At 47.9% G+C, this 8,746-nt stretch overlaps 1 non-coding gene across 1 annotated transcript; it reads left to right on the top strand.

The window, feature by feature from the left end:
* The first annotated feature begins 5,459 nt into the window (after positions 1-5,459).
* On the top strand, positions 5,460-5,565 carry TRNAL-CAA. The gene is made up of 2 exons: positions 5,460-5,497; positions 5,520-5,565. It is a non-coding gene; the product is annotated as a tRNA-Leu (tRNA).
* The last annotated feature ends 3,181 nt before the right edge of the window (positions 5,566-8,746 follow it).

The following is an 8,746-nucleotide window of genomic DNA, read 5'->3' as shown; positions in this document are numbered from 1 at the left end:
GGCAGGCTGAGAAGAGCATCTCGCCCTGGAAGAGGCCAGGGCAGAGAACAAGAGGAAACAACATGGGTCCTGCCTCCCAGGATGTGCAGTGGAGAAGATGAGAAACACTTGGGATAAGTGCCTAACACCAGTGCCGTGTAGGAGATGGAAAGCTAATCGCTGTCCTGACAGTGAATGAGCCATTTGTCCATGCCTCCCGTTGTCTGCCACGGAAGTTGTCTGCCACACACCTCCCAGCAAAATCAAAAAACTTCAGAGCTTCTCTCTTCGTGCACTAATGGTGGGTGACAATGATTCTTTGATTCAAATGACACAATTACCCAGTGTTGGGGACCCCAGCGGAATCTGACTACCCAGGAGGAGACGAGAACATGGCTTCTGTTCCTGGAAAAGTTCATGAAGTCAGTTAAGGGGAGAAAAAATAATGAAAATGCAGTGTCAACTGAAGCTGATTTGTGGGCAAGTGCAACGTGTGGCACAGATGGCCCTGCTCTGAGGAGGCCGCAGTCCCACCACCTCACTCCGAGGGTGAGGGGCGGGTACTCCTGAGCTCAGGCCTGCGGTAGAAGTTGTCCTTGATCATGTGACTAAAGCTCGAGACCCAAGCACCTCCCCTAACCCAGGAAGTCCCCTGTGCCAGGTCTCCGGAACAGGGAGTGAGCCCAGCCACGCCGAGGTAGATCACAGGCACTGGCCTTGCTAGCATGTGACTTGGGTAGCTTGGATTTCAAACTCCACACTGTAACTGACCATGACAGTATTGCTGCCGCAGTTCCTTTTTCCCTATTGGAGAGAAAGCACAAATACCTCAGATTTGGCTTATTTGTGGGCTTAAGTTCATCCTTGAAGTTTGAATGAAATCAGGGCATTTGAAGGTCACTTTTTGAGGTACATTCTTCCCTGATGCCTCATTCAGAAGTCACAGGATGTGTCTGGATAATAGTGCGGGACGCAGTTGCCAAATCTAGTTTGGGACTTGTGATGCACGACAAGAATGTAACAGAGATTTTTATTTTCATGTCGAGATTTCACATTTCTCAACCTACATTTTTTTAAAAACCGTAAAGAAATATGCCAAAGTATTAACAGATGCTTTTGATGAGATTATGAATGATTCCCTTCCCACCCCGTACTGAACCCTTCACTATGGAAACCTTTAAGCGCACACAAAATGAGGGAACAATTTGGAAACCCTATAGCATCCCCTAGCTTCAACAATCAATTTATGGCCAGTCCCATTTCCATTGTAACCTCCTTTGAATTTCTGCCCTATCCCTGTTTTTTATTTTATTTTTTGTTTTAAGATTTTATTTATTTATTTGACAGACAGAGATCACAAGTAGACAGAGAGGCTGGCTGGGCTGGTGGGGCGGTGGGGAGAGAAGCAGGCTCCCCACTGAACAGAGAGCCCAATGTGGGACTCACTCGCTCCCAGGACCCCGGGATCATGACCTGAGCTGAAGGCAGTGACCTAACCCACTGAGCCACGTAGGCACCCACCACCCTATCCCTGTTACTCTAAAGCCAATCTTGGACATGATAATCAAAGAATAAGATGTGTTTTTAAATCAAAACATTGATTTAGAGGTTGGGAATTAAATTATTATTTTTTTTAAATAGGTATAGACCACTGTCAGCTTGTTTTCTTTTTAGTTCCCTCTACCCTTTAAAATTTTCAGGTCCTTCAAAGTCCCTCTTGTGGAAGATGTTTTCATAAAAACGTAGGATGGGCGGGTCCTATTGCACAGTAAATAATGTTAGTAAATAATAAAATATTTACATATTTAATTATACCTCACCTTATTCCAGAAAGGAGCAGGAGTTTGACATGCCGTAAAAGAAGAAAGAGAAATAAGGATGGGACAAAAGTGACCAGGAATACAAGTAAATGTATAGCATGATAACAAGAAACAAATATGACCACACCTTGGTTTTTAAAGATTGTTAAGGGAACTTTGTTAATTTTATAGCTCATAGTTTCTGTGAGATGAAAATTAAGTAAACAAGGGACAATGAGATTAAAAGATAAAATATAGTAAAAGGAGGGGCGCCTGGGTGGCTCAGTAGGTTAAAGCCTCTGCCTTCGGCTCGGGTCATGATCCCGGGGTCATGGGATCAAGCCCCGCATCGGGCTCTCTGCTCCACGGGGAGCCTGCTTCCTCCTCTCTCTCTCTGCCGGCCTCTCTGCCTACTTGTGATCTCTACCTGTCAAATAAATAAATAAACCTTAAAAAAAAATAGTAAAAGGAATTTCTGCCTGGGTTCCTGGTAAATAGAACCTATCACAAGGGTTTATCTTTCATCTAGTGAGTCTTGCAAATGAATAAGGAAAGATGAACACCTCGCTAAGAATTGGATAAGCAACTAACTGCAAACATGAATGCTGAACCTCACTAATAAAGCTCTGGAACAATGACTTGCCACGTTTCACCCATTAAAACCTTCTGCTGCTTAATCATAGTATCTTTTGTTGGTCAGGTTTGCCGTATCTAGTTGCTTCAGATTTTCTGGTAGGAAGTTGGACAGTATGTATCAAAAGCTTTTAACACTGGATAAACTTTAATCTAGGGAGTCTACTTCTAGAAATGTAAGGAAATAACTAGACACATTTGCAAATATTTATCTACACAATAATGTTCTTTTGAGTGTTGCTGACAAGAGAGAAATTAGAAATAATCCGGTGTCCAGCGTGCCAGTTTGATACGGGGTATCTGCAGTAGCTTGCAATCAGAAGAACAGGAGCAATTCCACATTTTTAAGAGGTTACAATTGCCACCTCTAGAATCCCTTCTGGGGTAACTTCCTTCCCATAGAACTATCGCTTATGAAAGAGAGTACAGCAAATCTCTCATCTCTGAGGGAGGGAAATTAGGAAACCATTGTTTCCTGTCTTCCTCACTACCATTTTCTTTCCTTTTTTTTTTTTGAAAGACAATATTTATTTTAAGGAAAAATGAGCAAATCAAACTCGTAGGAGGCTCGATTCTGAAAGTCATCTATTTACTAGAATACACATAAGACAACCTTAAAATTGAAGTATGAATGAGGCTTACAACATAGACCAAAAAATTTCCTCTTTCCTACAGAAAAATATAACCTAACAATGAAAAACACTTTTTTTTTTCCTTTCCAGAAAAAATGGCATGGCTTGATAATAAATTCTAAATGAAGCCTAAAAATATTTACCTATGCCACCTATTATGAAAATTTTATCCCATAATGTAGTGTTCTGGTTGTATCTTCACTAACAAAATGTTTAACTCCAAAAGCAGCAGTCACGTATGGTAAATCTGGCACCAACATCAAAAGAAAAAATTGTTTAAAAAAAGGTGCAAAAGGGGACGCCTGGGTGGCTCAGTTGGCTAAGCCGCTGCCTTCGGCTCAGGTCGTGATCCTGGGGTTCTGGGATCGAGTCCCGCATCGGGCTCCTTGCTCCGCAGGGAGCCTGCTTCCTCCTCTCTCTCTGCCTGCCTCTCTGCCTGCTTGTGTGTACTCTCTCTCTCTGACAAATAAATAAAATCTTTAAAAAAAAAAAAAAAAAAAGGTGCAAAAGCATTTTGATTTAAGTACAACATATCACAGAAAAGAATATGAATTCAAGTTTGTAATTTTATATATACACACTCCAAAGAGGCTGTCAGTACCCAAAGTATTTTATTGCTATATTAGCAATGAATTTTCGGATGTTTTTAAGGGCTACATAAAAATAGATTCAAGGAACATATTAAACTGAAGTCCTAGATCAAAATGTTTGGTTTAAAGAATTTTCTACAACAAATTTTATGTTTATGTAGGAAAAGTTATATAACCTTATATGAAAATGTCATTAAGCATTTTCTACACCATATTAAATGTATTCCCCCAGAGGGAAAAAAATAAAATAGCTAAAATATATTAAAGTAAGATTACAAAACCATCATAGAGCTTTTGAACATGCATCTGTTTACAGAATTAACAGTCTACAGGATGTTTATTTCATTATGGACCATAAGGAAATGAGCTGGTGACAATTATCCTTTGCATAACATTATCAACTCACTTTAGCCACAAGTATATCCTTGGTCGGCGTGTAGAAGACGTAGGTCCGCTTACCCCTCACTAAGTCATCCACAGGTTTATTTAGAAGATGAAGGTGCAGAAATATGTGAAATGTATTTTTCTTTCTTTCAAACAACATCCCAAGCATGGTTATACACAGCCTAAAATTATAAAATACTTAACGGGGCTTTTAGTTTTCTACACAGATTGCTAAAATGTGAATTAAGTTGCCCAAATCAGTACATCAAGTAACAAAATCAGCCATGAAGCATTAAGGCTGAAAAGCATGAAATGTTTCATATGTGAGTTTTTAAATTATTTAATTTGTATAGAAAAATTGTATTCACAATATAGTGTGAGAGAAAACGCCACAGAAATGCTAGGCTGACGGCAAGAAGGTTGCGCTCAACAGCAGCTTTCCATTTTATAGCGATTTTTGTTTATAAAGACTAAGGCTCTGCAGCCACGATTCTCACGTGGCCTTCGATGTGGGTCAGGAACGGAACAGGAACGCCGCGTAGTGCAAAGCCATTTGCTCCTTCACCACCAAAAACGGTGCGAGACCGAGGAGTCTGGACATCTAAGCGGCGGCCACCACAGCTCATTATTTCTCCTCACGAAGAAGAGAGACCCAGCCTTTGCCTAGCACAAAGAAAAACGTTTTCGCGTGAATACAGAAAATAACCCGCTGCGACAAAATGTACTTAAAAGTCTCAAATCCGTCCCCACGCTCTGAGCTTGGCCCCCAGCAGGGCGGCCGAGGCAAGGGGTCGACCCCCTGCTGCGCCCCGGGCGCTCGCCCGCTCCGTTCCCGCCCCTCAGGCTGCGCGGTTTCCTCCGCCGCGTCCCCGAGCCCCCGCGCTCGCGTCCGGCCGGAGGACCGGCCCCCGGCGAGGCTCGCGGCTTGCGGTCCCGGGCCCCGGGCCCGGAGGACTCCGCGCACAGAGGGCAAAGCGGGGGAAGCCCGCGTGGGGGGGCGTGGCGCCGGGCCTCAGCTGTCCCCCGCCTGACCCGGGCCGGAGGGCTCGGATCCCCGCGCGCGAGAGCGGCCCGAGGACTGGGAGTAGGGCCTGTGCAGCTCCCTGGCCCTGCACCTGCACCCGCCGCTGCCCTGTCCCTCTCCCTGACCCTCCCCCTGTACCTGCCGCTGCCACGGTACCTGTTCCTGCACCCGCACAGGCGGGCCGGGACGCGGCTGCAGGCGAGAGGCTGGAGCCAAGCGGGGGGCGGGGAAGCCGGCGCTCAGTCCTCCAGGCGCGCCCGCCGCCGTCCCGCCGGGGAAAGCTGCGTCCTCCCGCGAGCTCCCTCGTGAGGCGGCCGCCCCGTGTCGTCAGCACTCCCGCCGGCGCGCGGGCGCACGTCACAGGCGCGTCACTCCTCCACAGCTACTTTAGCGAAAAATCTGCCACTTTCCGCAGGGTGTCAGGATGGCCGAGTGGTCTAAGGCGCCAGACTCAAGCTCCGCTTCCCCGCGCTGGGGGTTCTGGTCTCCGAATGGAGGCGTGGGTTCGAATCCCACTTCTGACACATCATTTTTCTCCTCCTCCTAATTTCCTACACAACGAGACGGATCGGAGCAGCGGGGATAGCGGTCTTAACGACCTACATTATTAAAAATTGACTTAAATTTTTCTTACAGGGGCTCTTAAAACACCGAAACTAGCGGAAGCGAAAATATCGCGATACGTTCTGAAAGCCGAGCGATCTGGCGCCGCCTTAAAGGAGAGCCGCGACCCTGAAGGATGGCATCGCGAGATGTCTGGAAAGCGCGAGACTTGGGGCCGGCGCCGGCTTGCGGCGCGCGGGAGGGGCGGCGTAATGGCGGCTCTCTCCTCGCGGGCTCGGGCGGCCGGCTCCGTCCCGGACCGCGTCCCCGCCCGGCACACCCCTGCGGCAGTTTTCCCCGCCGCAGTGCCCAGGAAGGCCTTCACGGTCCTCGGTGCTGGTCGGCATTTGCAGCAGCCGTGGAGCCCGACGCCCCTCCCCGCGGCAGCGTCCGGGTTCGTGTGCTCGGTCCACGTGGTCCCTTCTCACTCACCCGGAGGGGACGGCTGCCGCCCGCTCCGGCCCCGCTGGTCGTGTTCCGGCCCGGCCGTCCTCTCGCGGACGCCCGGCTGCGCCCGGGGGCACCTTCTCCGGACAGACCGCGGGCCGCAGCCCCTGCGTCCCGCCCCGATGGCGCCCTTGCCTCCCCGAAGGAGGAGGGCCCGTGTGCGTCAGGGGCGGCCACCCGGGGCTGCGGCGGGGACACCACCAAATAGGGTAAAAAAACTAGAATAAAGTAAATTCCTGTCCTTGTGTTACAATGAAAGGACTTCGGCTCTGCCTCCGGAGCGCAGGCCCGCGCTTCCGCGTCTCAGGGACCAGCGTCCGCCCCCAGTCAGGTCGCTCTGGAACACTCGGGCTTGGGTGCCCGAGCGCTTCTCGCCGTTGGTGACGAGGGAGCAGCAGGCGCGCCGCAGCCCCCGCCAGGGGAATGTGTGACATCCTCAGGGACTCGGCGGCCCTAAAGGAAGAACGGACAGCTGACTTGTAGAGAAGATGATCCTGCAAGGCCGGAGTCTCCCTCAGTTTGCAAAAGTCCTAGTGATTTACAAGGAAGGGGTTTTCTTACCAGTAGCCTAACTTCCAGAGACCCATGACTCAGTTCCTGAAGCGCTAACATCTTCCCCTCCCTAAAACAGGGGGGCCGAGGCAGAAAGAAATATAAATAAAACTGAATTTGTTTTAGAACTGCAGCCTCTTGATAAGGACGTGGGATAGGAGAAATGGAACATTCCTGCTCCCAACTGTCTTACAGTGACTACCTGGCTACAGGGGAAAACCAACTTAACTTGAGAGTAGCAGGGCCCGGGTATCCTGTGAGCCATCCTTAGCACCTGACAGTACTTTCCAAACCTCCCTTTTCCTCACCTCCCCCAGCCCATCGTAAATAAGCAGCCACCGCACAACTGACGTCACCTGCATTCCATAAGCACAGCATCAACACTGCTCAGGACCCTACTCTCTCATTATCAATTTTACAGGAATCGTCAAAATGGGAAAGAGGGCGCGGGTGAAGAGACAACAACAGAATTCTCTGGAGACATTCGTCATGGACGAGATCCAACTGTCCCATCTGAAGGGCCCAGTTCTGAATTGAGACGGCTGGAACCAAGTGGTTTCACTACTACCAAGTAGGCTCACTCCCGGCGCTACTTAAGTTAACTGTGCCCAGGCGAGATGTGCAATGAAACTTAAGACTGTAAAGACCTACTTAGCAAGAGGCTTTCATTAAGGTTAAACTGTCCCTGCTCCCCTTCCCCCAGGGGATTCACTCAAAAACAAGTCCCGGAAACCAGCTCCAGGTAACAAAGCCCAGATACAAGGGTGGGTCACGCCAGGTGGAGACATCCGATCAGTCGCGGGAGGAGTGGGGGGGGAGGATGCCTACTGTCTCCCTGGTTACCAAGGAGTATTGGCCCCGCCCTTGGGGAGTCTTTTTGGTGCCAATCCAAACCAAGGTGATAGGGTGGGTCAAATGTCTACTAGGGTAAATTGTAGCTCAATTGGTCACCTAGCATCACTGGAGTTTCCTGTGTGTGTTACAATCTCATTGGTCACCTGTGCGTGGCCAGGCCCGACCACATGGCCTTTGCCCTTAAAAGGTAGACTGTGAAACAGAGAAGGGTCGCCCTCTCCTGTAAGAGGTGGGTCCCCGAATGTTCGGTTAGATTTTTGATGCTTGGCGTGAAATAAAGCTTTGCTTGACCTTTGCTTTGTATCAGTCTTGCTCCTTTAATCACAGACCCATTATTGGGGCATAACAAAGACAAGGGGAAACAAAACCAACTCTGACAAGGTTTCTATTATTATTAAACACCCGTACAACACATACTATATCTTATGCATGTATGAACACTGTCCTCATAAAATCATTTTCAGAGGAGCCGATAAATGGATTTCTGAAGACCCTGGAAGAATCTGTAGCTTCTGACTCACTGGGTGAGTTACAAAAAGGCAGGAAGATAATGTGAGGGAGAGGAGATAGTAACCGTTTCACCTGGAAAATTCTAGAAGGAAAAAAATAAAGATGCTTCTGACTTTTCATATCTCTGGCATAATTGGATTTTAAAAGGTTAACTTTTGTTTTATATTTTTGAAAAAGATTATTTATTTATTTATTTATTTGAGAGAGAGAGAGAGACCATGAGAAGAGGGAGGGTCAGAGGGAGAAGCAGACTCCCTGCCAAGTAGGACTTGATCGCAGGACTCCAGGATCCTGACCTGAGCTGAAGGCAGTCGCTTAACCAACCAAGCCACCCAGGCACCCTAATTTTAGTTTTAAAACAAATACCAAAATACATGGTTTCAGAATTTTGACAAAACTTTTTTTTAAAAGATTTTATTTTATTTATTTATTTGACAGAGAGATCACAAGTAGGCAGAGAGGCAGGCAGAGAGAGAGAGGAGGAAGCAGGCTCCCTGCCGAGCAGAGAGCTCAATGCGGGACTCAATCCCAGGACCCTGAGATCATGACCTGAGCCGAAGGCAGAGGCCCAACCCACTGAGAGGAACTTTCCCCTTTCTGTTTCACTCATAAATGCCTCTTGGAATTATTGGGAAGATACTTAACTGTCTTCACCCTCTTCTTTGTCCTCCCCATAGGAAGAAAAATCTGAGTGAGAGTAATAGTTTTTCCCTCTTGGGTTCACATTTTTGGGTGGCA

This window comes from Lontra canadensis, unplaced genomic scaffold (assembly GCF_010015895.1).
Source record: "Lontra canadensis isolate GAN:19392208 unplaced genomic scaffold, GSC_riverotter_1.0 scaffold194, whole genome shotgun sequence".
In the NCBI taxonomy this organism is placed as follows: domain Eukaryota; kingdom Metazoa; phylum Chordata; class Mammalia; order Carnivora; family Mustelidae; genus Lontra; species Lontra canadensis.
Note: the sequence above shows the minus strand (reverse complement) of the source record. Positions and strands in the feature narration are given on the sequence as shown.